Here is a 21,766-nt window from a genome sequence, read left to right on the forward strand (position 1 = left end):
CAGCTAATTAGGGTGTCTTCCCCTCCTTTATCCCACAAGATGATAATTGCATTATAAAAATGAATATGTAACTAAGCAGAAACCACAGGAACGGTGATGGCAGAAAAGGAGATGGAACCGGCAGCAGTCTCACTCCGCAGTCACAGGTGGAAGCCCTCGCATTAGAGGGACGAGCGCTCCAGTGCGGTTTCTGTAGCTGTGGGGAGGAAAACCTCGAAAAAGCCCCACATCATTTAGAGTCACAGGAGTCAGCGAATGGTTTAGTGCTTAAACAATCGATGTCAGGAAGACAGAAGATCCGTGAGAGAGTGTCCGCCTCTTGCTCTCCCTGCATACATCTCCCCAGAACGTCTACAGTCATCAGGGTAATTTAGAGAGGGGAAAAAAAAAAAAAAAAAGACTTGGCTTGGTCTAACTGGGGCTATCACAGTAATTGTGGAAGGAAGCGAGAACATATCAGCAGGGCCCCAGGGAGTAAAGAGCAAAGCGAGGGGAATGGAGACTGCATTTGTGGGACCCTGCGAAGCTGAAGAAGTGTCAGAGAGCAGCACGGCAATGCCTGAGGGTGGAGCAGGCAGTTAGAGCCTCCTGAAGCAGCAAACAGCCAAGGATTTGCACGCTCCCTTCCCCTCGGTAGCTGGCACCAGGGATGACCAGGAGCTGGGCATCTCCCCACACCAGCACACCTCCCTCGCTGGAGGTAAACAGCTGCAGGGATAAATACCTTGAAGCTTACAGGGACAAGGGGGGGCTCTTCCTTCCTACCGCCAGTTCTTCGCTGCCCCCTGTGGTGCGCAGGCAGCCTCCGTGCTGCCGGTCCATTCTTCCACATCCAGTGCGTTATTATGAACCCTCCAGCACACACAGTTAATTAGGGAAAATATCCTTTCTAGCAATTTAAATGATTTTGGCATTTTCAGGAGGGCACATGTAATATTCAAATTACTTCCACTCTGCGCTGCCTTGTCTTGCCTGGCTCATCTTCCCAGGTGAATTTGTAGTCTCTGAAATGCTCTAATTTCCCACACAAGCCATGTCAAATATAATTTTGGTGCAAAGTTGGTAATTATACGTAACATCAGTCTGATGTTAAAAACACTGAAAAATTTAGCAAGAAGAGACGAATGGAGAGACATAAGTCTGAGACCAACGAACGAAAGGCGTGCGGCCCCCTTAGTATTTGTGCTCTTTAATTAATAATAGCATGTTTTCAGGAACTGAAAGGATGTGTTTCCCGAACTGACTGGAATTCACTTATGTCCCAATTACACTGTCTCAGCAAAGAACTTCGGTCAGGTCTCACTGAAGAGCCACAGCTAAACCAGAAGTAAAATCCAGGCTCCCCACTGAAGTCCATCGCAGTTGCAAGGAGAAGTAAGGGAGCAGAAGTCTCACTCTTGGGTTCAAAGCCCAGGATCAGATTCTGCCTCCTCCTCTGCCACCCTCTGCTGCAGAACCCCTCTGGAAGGAGTCAGATTTGCATCAGTGAGTCATCAAGTGTATGGATATGTATTAGAATAAGTGTAATTATAACTGCTGGCCCCGAAGTATTGGGCAAACACTTTAACAGGCTTGTTCCTTGGCTCCACGGAGAAGAATTAACATGAAGAGTGAATTATCTGCCCCCATCATCAGCTTTCCCCAAGGATGCCTGGTCTGCCTATTTAAAGGAACATCCCAGCTCGGCTCCCTTTTTGACACCATTATCCCAGCACACTGGCTGCCTGTCAAAGGCAGCTGAGAAACCCTCAAGTAACTCATTCCACGCTAAAAGCTACGCCTGCAATAACGGCTGGGAACCACAGAGCCACTTACTCTGAAATTGCAGCTCCTGGTAATCTCTGCGTGGTGTTAATACATCATGGAAGGGAAAACCCAAGTATCTAACCATCACTGCAGGAGCAGCAGTTTCTGGCTCATGTGAGAGCTTGGACTGCAGCTGGTAAGGGGTGCTTACTTCGTTTTGATCCCAAAGATGATGTGACAACAGTCAAGAACCATAATAAGAGGTGTGATCACCTAAGTAAATTCAGTGTACCCAGCCAAGAATTTGACTCCAAAAGCTGTGGTGAGAGCCATGAACTGAAGAGTTACTGTTTGAGAGGAACAAGGTTTTCAAAAGCAGATGAAATCTCAAAATCAAAGTTCCTGGGTCCCACTTTAATCACACACAAGCTCTCATGTGTTCGTATGCAAGAATCCAACAGCCAGTCTTGAATTTCAGTCTTACTAGTGGTTAGTATTTCACACCCCTCTCTGTCTTTCCTCAGTCCCATGTTACAGAAAAGGATGAGATCCCTTGTTTTGGAGAATGAATATCCCTTGGCTTTGCAGCTTACTCCACCTACGGCCTTAAAACCAGTTCTGACTTCTCATACCCTTTTTCACGCTGTTGAGTTTGTGCTGCTCGTTTAATGCTGGCTCTGCATAAGCAGAAAATCCTTCACACTCTGACCATGCAGGCCAAAGACACCCAGAAACTTTCACCACAGTTTTGTCAAGAGATGACAAAAAAAAAAAAAAAAAAAAAAAAAAAGATCTGTGGATCTATGAAGGTCTAGGAAAGAAACGGACAGGCTAGCTTTATGGATCCAGACAGCACAACCCCCAGTGAAGCCCTTAAGTGTTGATGAAGCCCTTAAGACCCTTGGATAAAAGCAGCTTTATAAATGTGAAGAGTGATTCTGCAAGGCTTTTCTTTCTCAGCCTGAAATGATAATGTGCAAGGGCAGAAAAATAGGAAAAAAGACGACATTTGACCTCCAAGTTCCTCAGTGTTAAGTAGCTTTCCTTGCCGTTTTGAGTCAGCTCCACCTTTGTCTCCAATGGAAGGCCAGGATGTGCCGAGGTAGCTGGACAAATACGTAGTTCCTTCACTGCCATGGCAATGGAGCAAACACTGAAGCACATGCCAAAGGAAATTGCCATAAATCACAAACTGGTCAATTCAGTTTAGTTTCCAAGTAAGAGTTATGTAAGCTGGTTGGAAAGTGCTTCACTGAGGAGCCAATTTTCATTTTCTTCAGGAAAGTAAAACATTATTTCAGAGAATCATGGAATGGTTTGGGTTAGAAGGGACCTTAAAGATCACCCAGTTCCACCCCCCTGCCATGGGCAGGGACACCTCCCACTCAGTCAGGCTGCCCCCAGCCCCATCCAACCTGCCCTTGGGCCCCCAAGGATGGGGCATCCACAGCTTCCCTGGGCAGCCTGGGCCGGGGCCTCACCACCCTCATAGCACAGGAGTTTATTTAATGCACTGCTTCACAGATTTAGTCTCAGCTTCAGGCCCTGCGCCTCCACAGGCCTGGAAAACTCTGCTTTCACAAAATTCCCCTATTCTCAGGGTAGCTCGACTGTGCCAAGGTATTAGGAACAAAGGGCAAGACCACACCCCAGCGCTCAGATTATTTTCATTTGTTACTTAGCAAGTAATCAGACCCAGCCTGGAGAAACCTGCTCACTTTCAGGAGCAATCCTTATCAGGGATTCTGTAGGGTAAGCGAAGGATGTGGAATACAGGTTCCCAGAGAAGACCCTCTGCTGTCCCACCGCATCTTCCTGCAAGGGAAATGTTCACAAGTCAGCAGCACATTGTACTGTTTCATCACCAATGCACTGGGACAGTTCTCCCTCTTGCAAACTGGGATTTCTGCAATGCCCATCCTATAAACTCACTCCTCTTAGGGCTGAGACACCAAAGCAGGAACTTCCTAACCTTTCCTCCACACTGGGGAAAGAACGTTCGATGCTGAACACCATGCAGGCACCACCAGCAGCACAATGAAATGCAGCTTGTTCCTTCACAGCTAGGTTGGTCTGTGGGCTCCGCTCGATGAAGAGGCTGGGAAAGGGGGAGGAGGAGGCTCTGCTCCACCACACGAGAAGCTGTGAGCTCGGCCTGCCTTGGAAGGTACCCGGATGACAACAGCCCCCCGTGCACGGCCCCATTACTGCTTGGGGTGGCCAGCTAACAGAACTTCCCTGCAAACCTTGCTGAGTCCTGTCAACACCGCGTCTCATCTGGCTTAATGGAAACCAGAAACTCACCCTCCATCCCCGGGAGGGGTCAGATAGAGTTGTAAAGCACGAGAGTGCTGACAGGGTCTCCAGCAACATACTCCTGTTGTATCATTAGGTCCATATTCACTGCATCTCGGGCTCCTCCTGGATGATATCTGGGTGCGTTCTGATGCCACAGACACTCTGCAGGCAGCCACGGGCTTCTTTCCAGGTCCGGTCTGCCCTATTCCTCCCCCTGACTTCACATTTGCACCCTTGCTAAGAGAGCACAAAGCCATCCAGTCAAACAAGTGGAGCATTTGTCCTTCACATGCTCCACGTTTAAATGGCACAAAGGAAGAAAGGATTTGACTTCTTTCTGCTCTTTCTGATAAGCCCTTATTGATCTGCCAGCCTCTCCAGCTGGTGGAGCAGATATAAAAGGACAGAATTATTTTCTAGGCTAAGCAGAGACCTCCCAACTGTCCCCAAGCCCCCAAAAGTGGGCAGAAGGAGAGTGATGGATTTCAGTGGCTATTGACTAGGTGCAGCCTCTTTAAGAAGAGCAGAAGAGCAGTAGTTTCACCCACAGAACCATTCATAATTAACAGATCAAACCCAACTGTAGTGTTTGCACAATAAGGACAGGCAGTCCATTAAAAGGAAAGTCTGTGCTGGTATGGGACCATGAGAAAGCTGCACGACTTCCTTGTGAAACATAACAAACTCCTGCATGCTCTCCCTCAGCCAGGATCATTCACCAACCAACTGCTCTGTCTAAGGCACTGACAGGGAAGCGAACAGGTGGAAAAGGGATTTTGCCTGTTACCAGTGTCCTGCGGCCTGGCACAAAGTAAAGGACACACTGGTCATTGTCTTCAAAGCCTCAAAGAGCCTAATGCTAACTGAAGTTAATTCCGGACTCCTTGCTTAGAGAGCACGAAGGAAGAGAGAGTGAGAGCGCCAGGGGAGAAACTGATTTCCCGTCATTTCATTTCATTATTGCCAGAATCAAATAAGCAAAAAACTCACGCATCAGGCTTTTATAATCATGAGATCTGAAAATGAATGAATACATTGGATTACTTTGTACTGACTTGACTTCAGTGCCTTTCCAGTGATACAATTTCAGACTTCTCTGGGAGACTATTGATGCCAGAAGTTGCTTTTGATTCATGAAAGGTTAAAAAAAAATAAAAACATCACCTAATCACAGGACTCCATGGTTGGGACTTTAAGCAAACTGTCCACCCAGTTCAATTCTACACCACCCCCAAGGTCTGAGAACAAGTCACTGTTAAGTAAGGGGCCAGAACTAGGCAGAGAAGAGCTAATCTAAACCCCAGCCACACCAAGCTGTGTTTTAGCTCTTGGTACCTAAATGGAGCTCCATAGCACATTCTCATTGTTCTATGCTTTAATTTTCATTAATTAAAACCTAAAAGACTCAGATTATTCTATGAGGCAGGCTGAATGGAAATAGAGGGTACCTTTAGCCAGCAGTGCTTGATGACAAGAGTCACACGTGGTTAACCCAAGGAGAGTGGCTGTGACAGCAAAGGTCCCAGCAAAGTCTTGCTGCTGAAGCAGGTGACGAGCCAGCTAAAGTTTGGGATGCATGCATGGCTTTGACTGTGAAGCAGCAGAACAGTTCCCTACCCTTTCCTCGTTGTTGAAACCCAGCTCTGACACCCAGTCAGCCTGCTACCAGCATGATATAATCCAGCAGCATCTAATCGGCTGCTGCCACCCTCTGCCTTCCCCCACCCTCAACACTGGCGGATATGTCAGAGCAAAAACATCTCTGCATTTCTGATCTCCCTGGGGTCACATCTGGTTTGAGTCAGGCCTCCCATTTGGTTCCAATCCACTGATTTCCTGCTACTGTCCATGAAAAAGAGTGCGACTCTGTGGCTTCCCCTGGGTGTAATGGTCTAATCTGTACCTTGTTGTGCACTGTAGAGGGGAGGGGGAATCAGTGCTACTTGGGAGCAGATTTCTCTTCCCTTATGATTGCATCCTGTTCTTATGCAAAGCACCTTTATTCTTGCTAGCAGTGGCAGCCCCAGATGTCCTGGTGCCCTCCCCGTATCATCCATATTTCTCCGGCCTCCTAATTGAATCCTTCCCTGGCTGGGACAGGCTTTCCTCATTACGATGAGCTGGATCCAATTCGACTCCCTCCCTCCATCTCCCGGTCTTTCCCTGTGAACACAACGCGGAGCTTCTGTCAGTGGATGACCGCACCAGTGAACTGTTCTTGCAGCTACTGTAATGTTGCTCATGAGGTTAGCAGAGCAGGAAAGCCCCAGACAGGTACAAGGTGGTGAAGGCAACTTCTCTGCCAAGATTCTGGCGAGCACCAAAATGTGGCTCAGTTCTAAGAAATAACGCCTAGTTCTTTCAATGTACGGCTTTCACAGTCATTTAGCTAAAACATCAGGGTTTTGCAGCTGGTGGAGTAGCCCAAGAGTTCCCCAAAGACCAGTGACAGAGCACAGGAGTTGAATAGATCCTACATTTTCATCCAGTGCATTAGCCATGAAGTGATAATGTCTCTGTAGGAGACCTGTGCCCACGTACAAAGCTTCATCTGTGCCCTGAATGAGGTAGGACAGCATGAGCAGAACTTCTTTTTCACCCTCCTCCACTGAAAATCTCAAGAGTGGGGAAAAGAGTTCAGTCCCCTTGCCTTCTCCTCTTTGGCCTCTTATCTGAAATGGGGTAAACTGTGCTGCACCATTCAACACGCACAGAAACCCAAGTTTTCTTTAAATGCTCTAACTACAGAAAAAGCAGCAATATCACAGCATTAACACACTGAACATGAATACCATGATATGAGCCTGGGCACAGCCTCTCATTATTAGTCTTGGTACCTTCACTGGCGTATTTAGAGCTAGTTATCTTATTGTTACATGGGACTGTATTAGGGTGTGCAGGCACAGCCAAGGCTTACATCAAGGTACATAAATGCCGGGTGCACAGACACGAAGACGTTAGCTGCACTGATTTCAGCACAACTTCTCAGGCGTTGGAAGTAAAACCAGTACTGCAGATTGCCTAAGTACCACTGCTTTAACTACTAATCCACACTCTTCTACTGCACTAAGTGCATCTGGATTTCATAAGAGCCTGGCTATTATTTTTAATAACCAAATCTTTGGAAAAAAATCCAGGACAAAATCTCTGATCTAGAGGCTCTTCTGCTCCTTGGGAAATGAAAGGTTCTCTTATTGTTACTAGAAAGGATCTAAAGGCAATAGCACAAGGAATGATCTATAGGGTGCAAGCATGTTTGTTATGAAATAATTTGGATCCCCAGAGGAATTCCATATGTGGCTTCCCCTCTGGTGACTAGAGGTTCCCACCTTGGCAGTGATCCTGGAGTCCCATGCCTACAGGCTCAGCAGCATGGAAAGGGAGGGTGGACGCTGGAGGAGTAATGGGATCGTCAGCCGCCGAGGCTGCTGCTTGGCACGCCGACAATGTTTGTTTGCACCTCTTTGAAGATGAGAGATGAAAGTGGCGCCCACATGGGCTGCCTTTGATTAGCTTCTTATTTTTAACATTGCAGCTGCGATTATTTTTCTTTTTCTTGAAGCATTTCTTCCCCAGCACCAGAAACTCTGAGGTTCCCTTCTCTAGGGAGGTTCAACTTCAAGGAAACATAACAAAGAGAAGTGTGAATGTAAAGGAGACTGGACAACCCAGGGCCAAGGGGGACTTATGTCATTTTATTTTTAATTTTACTTCCATTTTTTCCCCAATCCCCCATTCTCAGCGGGTCTCAGAAAGAAAATACTTGTTTACTTCTTTTTTAATAGGGAAAATAAATGAGTCCAGGGATTGTACAGAGCTGTCATGAAGAGGAAAATGTCTAATGGTTCAATTCCCAGTTCTGTCACTGAACCACTCTGGGACTTGGGGAAAAGTCAGTTCGCCCATCTGTAAAATGGGATTTATAATGCGTTGCTTCTCGTGGGTATTGAAGGAGTACAAGTAGCATTGATGGAATGCTTCATGCACCTTGGATAGAAGGGGCAATAGCCCTGTGAAGTGCTGTCCTTAATAGATGCTTAGAGGAATTTCCTTCACTGTGGTACTTATCTGACCACAGCAGCTGAGTGCCTCACAACTACTGATGGATTTTATTCTATTACCTCTCTGCATTGTAGGATTGTTGCATGCAAAAATAAGGCAGATTGAATGAAATGGACAGTCACAGAGAATCTGTGGCAAAGACAGGGGCTAATCCTCCATATCCTAGATTTAGGCCACATCCATTAGAACTTTTTCCATAGTTGAAGGTGTTTTGCAATCCGGATGCACGAAGGAAAGCCTCCTTCCCACGTTAGTCAGTCACACTGAGACTCTCTTCCTCATGTATGAGGAAGAAGTAGTCTGAAAAGGGAGTTAACTTTTTTGCACATTAGTTTCCTATCACATTTGTTATTCTTATATCTGATAGAGCAATTTTTATGCGAGAGTTTAGGCAGGCATTAATCCAGTTATCCACAGCAGATGCTCTAGCTTCGATGGCATAATATCTGAGAAAGAGTTTAGCTTGCTCACTCTTCCTTATTTCAGGTTAAATTTACACAGACGGCAAAGAGTTCTACATACAAATGACATCAGAAGGAACAGTACTTCCAAAAGATAGCATCACGAAGTTCTGTCACTCATAAGCTCAAGCTTGACTTCTGTTGGAGAGCATTAAAAAAATCCTAGGCAGAACCTGAAAGCAACAATGTCAGTTATTAAGATGAGAAAACCTAGAGCAGGGATAAGAGGAATAGCCGAGAAGGATAAATAACAATCAGGTTCTCGATACTCATGCACTTCAAAAGGAAAAAAAGAGAAACGCAACCACACATGTTTATATTTATTTCTTTGTGTTATCTACCAAGACATTTATCAGCCAAAGAAAGATGCAGACACATGGGTTGTGTAAGAAACTGCAGCAGGCTTCCACAAATTCAACCAACTCTGAGCAAAATCTGTTTTTAAATAGAGTACCTGCTAAACCCTTTAAAAAACACTTCAGTCCACCATGACTCAATGCAGCCCTGGCACGGCGCCAAAAGGCTTAAATGAATCCAGTCAGTGCACATAATTTACCCAGCTCTCCTCATCTTTATGGTTTTTCACCTGCTCCCAGGAAAAAAGGCAGTCAGTTGGTCCACCCAGATAATCCCAAGTGCCACAACAACATCCTCTTCAACCCAGCCCCCCCACAAAGGGATAAAATGGTCCTATATACTCCTTTCAAGCATATTATAAAAAGATATCTTGTACAAAATAATTTGTAGTGTCTACCAACTTGAGATTTACCCCAGAGAAGGAACACACTCCAGCCCAACTCCCTCCAGTCTCTCAGACTCCAGGACATTAAATTAACCCCCTGCCAAATTTACTACAAGCCATCTGACCATACCATTTAGCCACAGTAAAGACAAAATCTATACCTAGCTGCAGTCAGGAAAGCAGGCAACTCTGTTGAAAACCTATTTATATCACTCAAGGAGATCAATGGAGAGCCCAGGCCTGGAGGCCAGTGACCTTGGATTGACACAAAACTTAAAGGAAAAAAATAATGGTGTCAGCTCAAGAGACCACAGCTGTTATTTCCAGAGAGTTCAAAAGAGAGCCCTACAACTTACTGATTAAGAAAATGCTCAGCTAGGGATGGATTTTTGGAAATCGGGTAAATAAAATACTCACCTGTTGCTGGTGCAGGAGCCAAGGCGCAGAGCTGCTTCTCCAGGGAACCTCAATGGCCACACGCACACCACGCAGGCAGGACCCTCACACTAACTAACCCCCCTCAGTCTGTCCCAGCTGCTACCAGGCCTGGTGGGACACCAGGAGCAACATTTGCAGGAGTTTCTCCTCAGGCTGTCCCAAAGCGAGGGTGCAGTGAGCTCTCCACAGGCTGCCTTCAGAGAGGGTGCTCCCTTAGGGGCCTACCCTGCCTGAAGAAAACTGACAAGCAGACAGAAGAAAACAGGTGAGAAACCTGTTGTCCCCAGAGGCAATAAAGTGGATTTTCAGCCCTGGGATTTCTCAGTTTTGCCCCAGCTCCTCCATAAGTGCTCTGGCACAGAGCAGCAACAAGCCCTGAGGCACCCCCAGAGCGCTCTCAGAGCCACAAAATGGCGGCCAATGGCGCCCTGCTCCTCCCTGAGGCAGCACAGGGAGCTGTGTGGATGAGGAGGGTCAGGCTCCTGCACAGCCAGCAAGGCCAGACACCAGTACCCCCAGTGCTCCAGCACCAAGTTAACAACCCTGGGGGGCTGTTAAAAAAAAAAAGAGAAGAGAGAAACAGCAGCCCACTAGGGTGTACCCTGCCTCACAGGGGCAGCAGCCCTGAGGCAGCATGGACCCATCACGCACAGCCCTAGCTACTAGGATCTATTTCTCCAGTCCAAATTTCAACCTTACCAATGCAGGGCTTCTAAGAAAGGCTTTTGAAGGTAGAAGCAAAGCCCCCACCCTGTCACAGATGGCTGAGATTTAGAGAGGAAAGCTCAAAAAAAAAAAAAAAAAAAAAAAAAAAAAAAAGTGCCCTGCCCAGCTGAGGTTGTGTGTCTGGTAAGTTATAGACTGGTGTAACTCATAACTGCTAAGTTGCAGTCTGCTGAGGTTATATGCCTCTGAGTGCATTTTATTGTTTAGTTTTCAATTAAAATGATAAAGATGAGCTTCTGGAAGCAGCAGGTTACAGAGATGGTGATATTCAGGGAGAAGAAAACGTAGAAAAATTATTTCTAGAGCAGTCATTGACTACCAGTGCAGTGCTGAGTAGCATGTCAGCGTTACCTCTGCTTCCTTCAGCGCCTCATTTTTCTTTAAATTAAGGTGTTTTTTTTTTTTGCCCCCTCCTCTTTAACTTTAGATAAGAATAGACTTTTGAGGTCATGAGTTTGTATTCTGTTGTGTCCATCTAGATTACTGGGACGCAAGTCATTAGCAACACTGACCATACTCTACACTTCAACTTTTCTTAGGAACTTTTTTATTATTGTTTCTCCTGGTGGAGAGAGCCAGGAGGCCGATCCCCAGACTGCAACCAGTAGCTCCCACTCAAGGTCCAGCACCAACCCAGCTGGCTGCTGGAGCAGAGCTGGCTGCCACATTGTGGCCTGCTCCCCCAAACATCACATCTGGCTGATGTAAAACACACATGTTTTGACTGAAGCTTTTTCTTTAAAATGCCAACATTAAAGGAAGGTTTGCTTTGTAAAACTGAAACTGTAAAACTCTTCTGAAACTCAATCTGGGGGATTAAAAGAACCACATGAAAAGGGATAAATATGACCTGGACATTCACTTCCTGTGCAGAAGTTCGCTGAACATGTGCCTCCCAGCCTGTCAGTGCGGGATGAGACCTTCTGCTCTCGTTTTCAGAAGGGAAAGAAAAAAGGGAGAAGAGAAGGAAGACAGGAAATTTTGCAAACTGACAACTCTTTTCTATTTAACAGCTAATTTCAAGAATATTGTTTTCTTTACAGTGGTATCTCATTCGCCTTAAACCCAGAAAATAACGCAACTAGTAATACGAAATGTAGTATTAATATACAACCTGTTCCTACTCATCCTTTACAGTGGCCAGGTCTTGATCCCACTTTTAACTGGGAGTTAGTGGCAGAACTCCTTTGGATTTCAGTGGGAATAAGATCAGACCTAAAGATGCTGTGGACTGAGTCCAAGGAGTGTCTGATGATGTACAGAAGAAATATGTGGATAGACAAACAGATCTTCAGTTAGTAAGAAAATGGCTCACTTTCAAACAAACTAATGCAAGATATTTATATCAGTATTGCCCATTTCAAGTATTAAAACTCATATAGCTGGGTTCTGCAAAACAACCTGAATATTGAGACTTAAAAGAAAAAAGTCAATTAAGCACTCTCTGTTTATGTTTCCTAGGTTTTGAATCTTTAAGAAGATAGAACATTTTCTTTGCCACTAGGAAACTACTGGAAGCTCTATATTTCTTAAAACAAAATTGACATTGTGATTTATTATAGTATGATTTCAGAGGATGAGATTAAGGATAAAATATATAGGAACAGGCAATGTATTAGTCACTTGTTCTCAAAAGAATTTTCTAATCCAAGGCCCCAATAAACTGGAATTGCAGAGGACAAAATACAGTATAATGTAAAACTTGGCATTTCCATTTTGTTTTGGCAAAAAAATGTCCCTTTATCTTGGTGAAGTTTCACAGAAGCCAGTTATGCTGTCTTCTACGTTATGTTAATTTGGCTTCTGGCTGTGTTAATTTGGGATTACTTTTTCCCCTCTTTTTCTACATAGATGATGCTACTAAATGACACTGAAAATGACATCAATTGTCCGCCAGTCGTAATTGGGAGAAACACAGTTGGCATAGATAGGGAACACAGCACTGAATCTAAAGGCAGAATTCAGACAGAAAAGTGTTGGACACTTCATATGAGATGTTGTGGGGCACCTTCTTGCACCACTGGCTTGTAACTGATGCAATAGCTGACCCTGTGGATGCGCATGCAGGGTCCAGTTTGAATGGGAGTTTGAAATTCTCTGTAGTTTGGAGTGTTTGAATCTAGAATTTGTCAGTTCAGTCCAACTGTCTTTATAGAGTTTTTTCTTTAAGTTTAGAGTGATCAAGTCTGTATCACTACTGGTATTCTTGAATGCTCTTCCATCTTCCCTGCATAAGGTATAGAAACCCAATGACCCCATGCTGTAGTATTTTTTTTCCAAATACTCTCAGTCTTAACTGGGTTTGATCTTTGAGATGGAAGGTTATCTTTCCACTTGAAAGAAGTGGTTTTCTAATTCCCATTGAAGGTTTTCACAACGTATGCTATTGGATGGAGCTATGTTTTTTTGTTTGTTTGTTTTTTAAAGGAAGAAAAAAAACCCTTTTGTTTCATCCTAGTCAAATTAAAAAATAAAAAATCTTATAGTTAGTTTCAAGCCATAATTCAAAGCAGAAGCGGTGAGTATCAAAGTTGTTTGTTCTATGGAGAAACACCAGCTCCCAAGTTCTTTCCAAATCAAAAGTGGACAGTTCCTCAGTCATTTCCAAGCCGGAAAGAGGCCATTTTATGAACCAGAAAGCATCCATTTTCTGCGTCAGTCCTGAGCCGGAGAGGCTAGTGTCTGAGTCAGTTCCAGGGGGAATGTTTGGCACTTTTCCAGGCTTGGGAGTGTTGCTATCACAGCAATTGTTTGGTGATGCCATCCCAATAAAGCTTCATTATGGTGTTCCTCTTTCTATAAACTTCAGTGCCCTCCAGTGTCCCCAGCAATCACTTATCTAATATTAGGATATTAAAAAATATGGAAAGATTTTAAAGAGACTTATTAAAATGCAATTAGCAGCGTGTACGACTTAAGCAGTGAGATTATTTTAAAAAACGACTTGATTGTGTGGAATGCCACGCACCTTACAGAGATAATAAAGCTGCCAATCAAGTCCATTTTCAAATTAGGAAATTTTCATTCTTTTTTTACAGCCCCCTAAGTGAATATTAAAACTGATTATTAACCTCAGAATGTAGCAGCGGCCCCTAAGCCTGTAAGCTCAAAAAGAGAGGTTTCATAACTGTTGGTAGCCTGGGCTTCATTCCCCATTCGGACTGAGATCTCTGCTTATTTAAAGGGACCGTATTCAGCTTTGAATAAAGACATCTGAAAAGCCTGGATGAGACCCTTGTTTGGAAAGAGGCAAAGCTCCAGATCTTGACATTGCAACCTGGGACTCCAAAGCAAACTGTCCATAATGACCCTGCCTTGATATTGCACAGCAGAGTTTTGCCATCAATAAACTGCAGATAAGACTGCCCCCTCATGTCCAATCTGTGAATCCCACCAAATCGTAAAGCTCCTTGGCACGTAACCTTCATTTTGTTTAAAACATGCTGATTAAATGAATGCTGATGTGGGAACACATGCCTTTATCATACTGCTGTGCAGAGGTTCTCAGTGTATGTTATTACCTGCTATATGTAAAAACACATAATTTACCTTGCCTTTTTATTTTTTGTCCTGAGAGTCAATCAAGTGTGACAATTCCTGCTGTTTGACTTTGCTGGCACTTTTATTTCACCTATAAAGAAGAAGATCTTTCTCTGGGAAATTAAGTCACATCACTGACATGTTACTCCTTTTGCAGTGCTTTACTCTGCTGTCAGAGTGGATTTATTGATGCTTCCTGGATTTCTCTCCTCAAGCTTGCAAACTGGAAATGATGAATTCTCTAGAAGCTAGCAAGCTGTTTCTTGACTTGAATGCTTTATTTTGGGACAATTACAAAGATTCAAAGGGAGTGGCTGAGGAGGGGCTATTCACTGATTCAGAGTCCAAAACAGGAGTATATTTAGCATGTCTTTAAATATATGCTTAAATTTACCTTTCCTAATCATTTTAGGACCACGCACAGACCTGAAGAATGTGCCAGGCTGCTCGCTGCTTTGTAAGAGTGACAGTCCAGACAATATCTAAACAGTGAGAATGTCACTGAGTTTGAAAGTATCTAGGATATAAGTTACTCGACTAGCACATATATCTTATGACCATAGCTCCCTCTGGAATTTAGCTATGGCACCTGGATCTATTTAAGATTTGTGTGGATTCTATCTACACATCTTTTCAAAGTAAATAATCTGCCTGGGTTGGATAATGGGGGTTAGGAGGATGACAAATTGGGTTAATAAAATGTCAGCGAGAGCCAGGTTTTAAGTCTGGAATGAGTCACAAGTGAAACAAGTTTAGTGGCCACAGTTCACCCTTGATCTTGAATTGGTATTTGTCTACATTGCTGAATAACCACATGTGATCCAGTATAATTCAGCATAACTGACAATTCAGCGTCGGCAATATTGTTGGGGTGGAGGAGGAGGAAAGATGTTATTGCCTCTTTAGAATCATGTCACTGTTAATAAATGCTGGAGAAACAGGAGCCGTAGGGATGGTGTTATACTTTTCAGGTTTCTGGGCTGAAAAGAAGCACCCCCAGCACACTGAATGTCTTGACTTACTGCTGAAGTTGGCAGTTTGCCTCTCTTCTACTCCCCATTGCCTGGAGCAAGCAAGTATTCTGATGAAGCAAGCTCACTGATGAAGCTGGACTGTGTGGGGAATGTACGTGGAGTAGTTTAGTATGCTCATCAGGGTGAACTTAATATTGGTGATATTTTATGGGTCTGATGGCTAGAAGAGAAAGATATGTAGTCAGTTAGGATTGAGGTATACCAGTGAAGACATATGGAGGCTGAGGAAGGCATGCTCCAGGTGAATTAGTAGAATTCTGAAAATAAATGTAATTTTTTGGCCATTTCTATAAACAACTATTTATTGCTAAGCAAATGTAATGGTGAGTGGAACCACACTGGCAATGACAAATAGAATTAAGAAGATGTAATGGACATATAATCTTTGGGTTCCTGAGATACTAAGTGTATGGTAATGCCAGCTCAGTAAATAACTCAGTTATTAACATATTCTAAAATTAGATCGAGAAAAAACAGCTTTCACAAATACTGAGATGATTCCTGGCAGAGAAGAAAGATTACTGAGAAGGTTTGAGTAAGTGCTGTGAATGGGTGACTGCCAGGCTGGGAAGCAAACCTCCAAAGGCACGAAGACTTCGTCCCAGAAGCTGTCTTGTGTTTCCTTGATTAGGTCAGCTTCAAGAAAAGCCTCACCGTGCATGCTGACAGAGCCAGACATGAAAAGACCATGCTGCACCTAACACAATCCTGCCAGCTGCAGCTGTGACAGCAGGAATTGCCCTGCAAGTTTGTACTCCAGAAACTCACAGCACGGTTACACAAATAGTGAAGAAGCAGCAGAAAGTCTGACATGTAGTGATTCAAAGACTTCATGATAAACGACTGAAAAACTAACCCTGCATTGTTTGTAGCAGCTTACTGGGACAGATAACTTCTGATCTAAGTATTCCTGAACATGGAAGAAGTGAAGAACTGGGTGATCCAGAGTCTGCTTCTTTGTTCTTCTCCCCTCCTAAAAATATACATGGAAAATCTGAAATAGAAATCTGGATTTTTCTTTGTTAGAAAAGGGGAGAGGGAAGAATATCTAAAGTACACCTTCACTACAAAAGAGCAGTTCCAAAACCTAGGATATTGCCATCTCCTCTGAGCTTTCCTAACCCAAGCTGTGTGTTGCAGAATCCCTGCCTGACTCCTCCAGGTTCGCGTAGCTGCAGCTCAGCAGTCCCCTCCAGGTGTCAGCCTTGCACTTCACATGAGATTTCCTTCCCTCAGCCACATCTGGAATGATGTGCTAGGTTCAGTGGAGATTCCTGTTGAGATCAGCGGAGCTGTTAAAATATTAAATGTATTCCCTAACTTCATTTCAGGAAAAATGCTGAAATTGTTATTACAGCCCTGCCAGGCCTACCTCGCAACTGCAAAACCATCTCAATGCCACTGTGTAAGGGAGGGGATCTAAATGGGCCCATTAGCTTTCTACAGTATCTGCCAAGAGAGCTGTGAACATCTGCCAGCCCAGGCACGGTTCAGCAGCCAGGACTTTCGGTCTAATTTTTTTTTTTTTTTTTTTTTTTTTTAAGGATATAATGGACATGACTGTCCTTTCTTTGGCCTTAATTCCTAACCACTTCCCAAGATACTAAAAGCTTCTGCTCTCCTTTGCACTTTTGCACATAAATCAGAGCTGTGCTAACATTTTTCTGAATTGGATCTTGCAGGAGTAGAGCCACTGGAGGCTAGAATGAAGATGAGCGCATGCAGGCCCACCACAGCATCTAAACCTGCTCTGACTTCAGGATTAAGATCATTGGCAGGGCTGTTTAGGACTAGCATTGTGGGAAAGACATCAAATATGTAAATGGTGATTGTCAGACAGTTGTAGCTGTAGGATTGGGCAGATAGTCTGGATGTCAGAAGCGAGATTGCCTTCAGGATGTTGCTGAAGTTTATAATATCATTCAGAATTGCTACAAATCTTTAGATAGTTCATATTTGGGATGCCTTTTTAATAAGGCATGAGTAGGCAATAATAGTGAAATCCTTTTGCAGCGAGAAGGAGTCATGGCAAAGCTTAGATATGTGGTATAGGTGGGGGAAGCCTGCAAGAATATGTTTGGTTCGAACTGAACTGTCTTTCAATTGAGTGGATAGAAATTAGGATCTCAACACAGTCTGCTAACTTAGTAGGTTTTGAGAAGACATCCGTGGATGAGAAACTGGGCTGAGTTCAGGTGGTTAATCCCTGTAGTGTAGGCTGCTGAAGAGCTACCATGTAGCACCAATTTTCAGTAACTACTGAACTGGGAAGGCTTCAAATACAGGCTACCGACGGGTCCAAAGGTCTGTGTCCTATTAACTGACATGACACAACCAGTAAAAGCTATAATGAATGTGGTTTCCCACAAGGTCTTTCAACAAGTCTGAGTGTCTCAAGGCTTTTACAGCTGTTAGGAGAAGGTTTGTCATGAGAGCACAGTTCTGGGTGTCACATGTCACCAGTTTTGCACTATGGACTTTCAGAATGACCTTGGGCAAACTGGCTTACCTCAGATTAACTGGTTGGGGTTGGATTAATTGTATTATAAATGTAACGATGCTAAAAAGACATGAAAAAACTCAGAAAGCAAAAGATAGAAGTCTATCACCCCTGGCAGTTTCAACTGCACAAAAAGTCCATTTGGTCACATCTGGTTGATCAGTAGCTCTCACCACTCTCATCAGGAATGACTTTGTCTTCTACATGCATTCGTTCTCCCCTTTCCATAGCTGTCAACTATTTCTCATGTAAAGGTCTCGCTCTTCTTTCAAAATTACCTGTATTAAGGCAAATTATGTGTTCTCCTCCTCTCCTTGTTGAAAGTCATTTACATGAAGAATCACGGAACTGAGGTTATAGATACTGGGGGAGGGAATGCAGAAATATAGCTAGGAGTGGAAATTTGGGTGGACCTCAATTTATGGTGGACAGCCAAAGAACAAATGTTTGATGTCACAGTAAATCACTTATATTGCAAATGATTTAAAATAATGAAAACCCATATGCATTAAATTTTGCCCTGTACATCCATTTGACGTATTTTAAGTAGACAAAAGATAGATTTTACATAAATCTTCAGCAAATGTACTTCAAAAAATATCACCAAGCAGGCAGTACAACCAAACCATTTTAAAAACAGTCTTTGTCTTACACTTGAGCTCTTGCTTCAGTGTGCATGGTTCAGAAACAGCAAGAAAAAATACCCCTGCCTTTCTGCCCACCCCTTAAGATAAAAGAAAAAAAAAAGGAAAATGCTACAAAATAGCTTTTAAATAAACTCTTCCAAAGTTGTCCTTCACACTATTCCAGATCTTACAGGAATAGTTGCTATAGCTTCCCCAAGTCACCTATGGCTTTGCCTTTGGAGGATTCTATTTCTAACTTCCAGTGTAAATGCTAACGTTTGTATTCAATATTTAGGGTCTCTGTCATACACCAACAACTGCAATTTTAAGGACCTGAAGCTAGCTCTCACAGTTCCCCATCTGTGGATTTAGTGCTTTGGTTTATGATAATATGTTTTGATGGAAGTTCACACTCCTGTGCTGGGAGTTACTAGAAAATCTAGAGGGGGACAAGAAAAAAAAAAAAAAAAGTCTTTGAATCCCATCTCCAGTATACTGTAAAAGACAACAAAATCCTTTGGAAGATACCTGCCACATCTTCACCAGGAACATAGCTCTGGGAACTGACTAGCTTCCTCTGAGAATCACAGGTGGAAAATCTTCCCAGGCTCTGCTGTGGATGGTCCAGAAAGACTAGGGAGGTGACTTGCAGATGGTGTGATGTGACTCTGCCAAACAAAACAGAATGAAGTTAATTTTTGCATTCTCTGTGTACAAGATGCAAACATTTGGCAGTTCCCACAGGTACCAATCAAACAAGATGGTGAAGATGTCAGATACTACCCGGTGCTGTGCTTTGAACCTTGATTTTCAGCTTCTAAAGGCAAGATTCCTGTATATAATCACAATGACAAACTCCACTAACTTAAATCCTCCAAGTATGCCGTGTCTGCTCCTAATTCTGCGAGCTAAAACAAGTGGGTGATATTTTATGCTAGCCTTGCTCTGTCTGTATATTATCTGGCATTTTTCTGGGAGCCTAGAGCACAAAATCAGGGAAAGCATTTCCTGAGAGCACTGCTCTGGTGTTACCGTGGGTTACTTTTGCCTTAATAGGCAAGAATTAGTAACCGCGTCAGCAGGAGCCGTAAGAAAAAGCTCCAGCACTGCTGCTTGCTCGCTGCAACAAGAAGGCCATTTGTGCACAGCCAACAGAGGCACCACTCCTGCTTCCATGGCTTCCACCTGCTTTCTGAAGCTATTTGCAGCTCCGGAGCAAAGGCAGCCGTCAGCACCCACTTGCCACCAGTACCCCTGGAGCTCAGAGGGTCTTTTGTCACCAGTGCTAGGTCCCAACAACCACACAGTGATTTTCCTCCCTCACAGAGCTCCCAGCCAGGTGCACCCCTCTGTATGCCATGGGGCGCCACCACACCTGGGTGGCTGACCCCAGCTGCTTCCAAGACACAACTACGTCCATCTAGTCAGCCTCTCTCTCAGATACCTTCACTGCCTATTTGAATTGTTTCTTCCTCCACTAATACTCAAAGTCTGGTGGTAAAACAAGACGCAGCAGTGACTCTGTGTAGGGATTCACTTAGGGAAATATGGAGAAAGTTGTTTTGGTTTGGTTTGGTTTGGTTCTTTTCTTTTTTTTTTTTTTTTTCTTTCAAAACTAATACTAGTGCTGGAAGGATCCAGGCTGATGGGCACTGAGTCCTTCTAGGTCTCTATAAGAGTTGAGCATATATTAAAAATATATATATATATAAAATAAAATAAAAATCTGAGTTCAACTGCATTTGCTGTGAGCTGAAAAAAAAAAAAAAAAAAAAAAAAAAAAAAAAACAGTTTTAATCAGTTTTGGAAGAGTTAAGTAAATAAGGACATAAAATAAGGAAGAAGGAAACCCTGCCCCTTTAAGGAACAGGACTAAACCATTAAAATTGAGGTAATTGAAATCATGGCTTTTTAGGATCATGGGAAAAATTGCCTGAAATGTGTCAGGCACTGTAATGAAGTCTCAGAAGCTGCTTTAACTAAAGGGATTAGGAGGAGCATTGCTGTGAGAACAATGGACTAAGTGATCTTTCCAGGTACTTTACATGGGCGGAAGCTGCTTGTTTTGTTTAACAGAAGCCTTTCTGTAAGTAGTTGTTTTAGGCAGCTAGGTATTAGTAAATTTTTACATTGATAACTTGCAAATGAACTGAGTTGAATAATGTTTGCGATCTCCTTTGTAAAACTACTGCAAAGCTGATGTGAGATTGGGTTCAGCATTTAAGGCTTAAAGAAAAAAAAAAAAAAAAAAAAAAGTGAAGACTAACGAGCACTTTCATGTTTTAACAACCCCTCAGGGACAGGGAGTGATTTAACACGACCACAGTGGGTTTGTGATGGTGGGATTGTTCCTGCCTGCCTGGGAGCTGGAGAGGAGGCAAAACATCAGCAGCCTGGTAGCAGGGGCTGGGACTGGTGTGCTTATGGCTCTGTAAGGTATGGCTCTGTGTGTTCTCTGCTTGGAGAGACAAAAAAAAAGAAAAGGTCTGGTGAGATGGATAATCCGTACTGGGGAGCTCACAGTTAAGGTTCTTGATTGCTTTTATTCCATATGCTTATTTCATTCTCCTTTGCTTGTGTGTGGAAAGTTCTACTTATGGTAGGCATTTCTGGGGAAGGGAGGAAGTAATTATTGCAAATGTCCTTGTGGTGACAGCTTTTTCCAAGAGGAAGAGAGGAAGATCAGTATTGTAAAACACTGCTCTCTCTTTTGCATGTGTGTGAACGGATTTTCAACTGTAGCTAGGAAAATGAAATACTACTGATCCCGTTCCTTCAGGGGAATGGTATCTGTGATATACAGCCTGTTTAACTGGAGGCTCAAATGGCTTTAAATGACAAAAAGAAATACGTAACCGAAGGGTGACCTGCTCCTTTTGGTTACTACATCCAGGGTGGGCTTTACTTGGTGCACGTGGCAGAGAGGACACTGCTTATGAAGGAGCAGGGGAAGGCTGATTAAAGGATGCAGGCTGCTTATGGGCACGTCCTTGGGATAGTGACAATGTAGCTCTCTTTTTTTTCTCACTAAACGTATGTAGAATGAGAACCATCACAGAGAATGCAATGTTTCTAAGTTGCTCAGACTTTTCTGCAGAGAATGCTTGTTTTGTGCCCGGAGAGGCGTAAATGTGATCATCATCCTTCCACACAGAGCAAAGCAGGAGACACTTGATGTGAAGAAGAGATTCCCACTGAGTAAGGGTGAGAGATGCAGCTTATAAACTATTGGCAAAACCAGGCTAGGTTCTGACTGCACTGATAAGCCATCATTATTTAAATCTTTTTTTACTGATCTAACTAAAATTAGAAATAGGCCCGAGCACTCCCTGTTTATCAGTACCCGTTTTGTTGGTTTGTCTCTTCCTTTTATCATGAGGTTATATTTAGATGCCCATTGATGTTCCACCCCGAGTGCTTTGGGGAGAGTGAACAGCTGATCATTACACTCAGTTTGCTTGTACCCATGAGCACGCTTAACCTAGAGCAGCAAATAGTTATTGTATTGCATTTTGTTTTGTGCCTGTGGGCACACTTAACTCAATATACATGATGGCGAGTACCACGGTATTGCATTTGTCTGCACCCATGGG

The 21,766-nt window shown here is 43.5% G+C and overlaps 2 long non-coding RNA genes across 3 annotated transcripts in view; both read right to left on the bottom strand.

Annotated features, from left to right (window-relative positions):
• The window catches only part of LOC119713428 (uncharacterized), a 94,597-nt gene that overhangs the window by 70,792 nt on the left and 2,039 nt on the right, over positions 1-21,766 (bottom strand). For both annotated transcript variants that reach the window (XR_011804645.1, XR_011804646.1), the window contains exon 2: positions 18,702-18,841. This is a non-coding gene — a long non-coding RNA (uncharacterized lncRNA). The remainder of the gene's footprint in view (positions 1-18,701; positions 18,842-21,766) is intronic.
• LOC106017641 (uncharacterized) lies at positions 7,165-10,432 on the bottom strand. Its single transcript, XR_002402964.4, has 2 exons — positions 9,727-10,432; positions 7,165-8,740 (listed from the first exon to the last, which is right to left on the bottom strand). It is a non-coding gene; the product is annotated as an uncharacterized lncRNA (long non-coding RNA).

This window comes from Anas platyrhynchos, chromosome 22, assembly GCF_047663525.1.
Source record: "Anas platyrhynchos isolate ZD024472 breed Pekin duck chromosome 22, IASCAAS_PekinDuck_T2T, whole genome shotgun sequence".
NCBI classification, from domain to species: domain Eukaryota; kingdom Metazoa; phylum Chordata; class Aves; order Anseriformes; family Anatidae; genus Anas; species Anas platyrhynchos.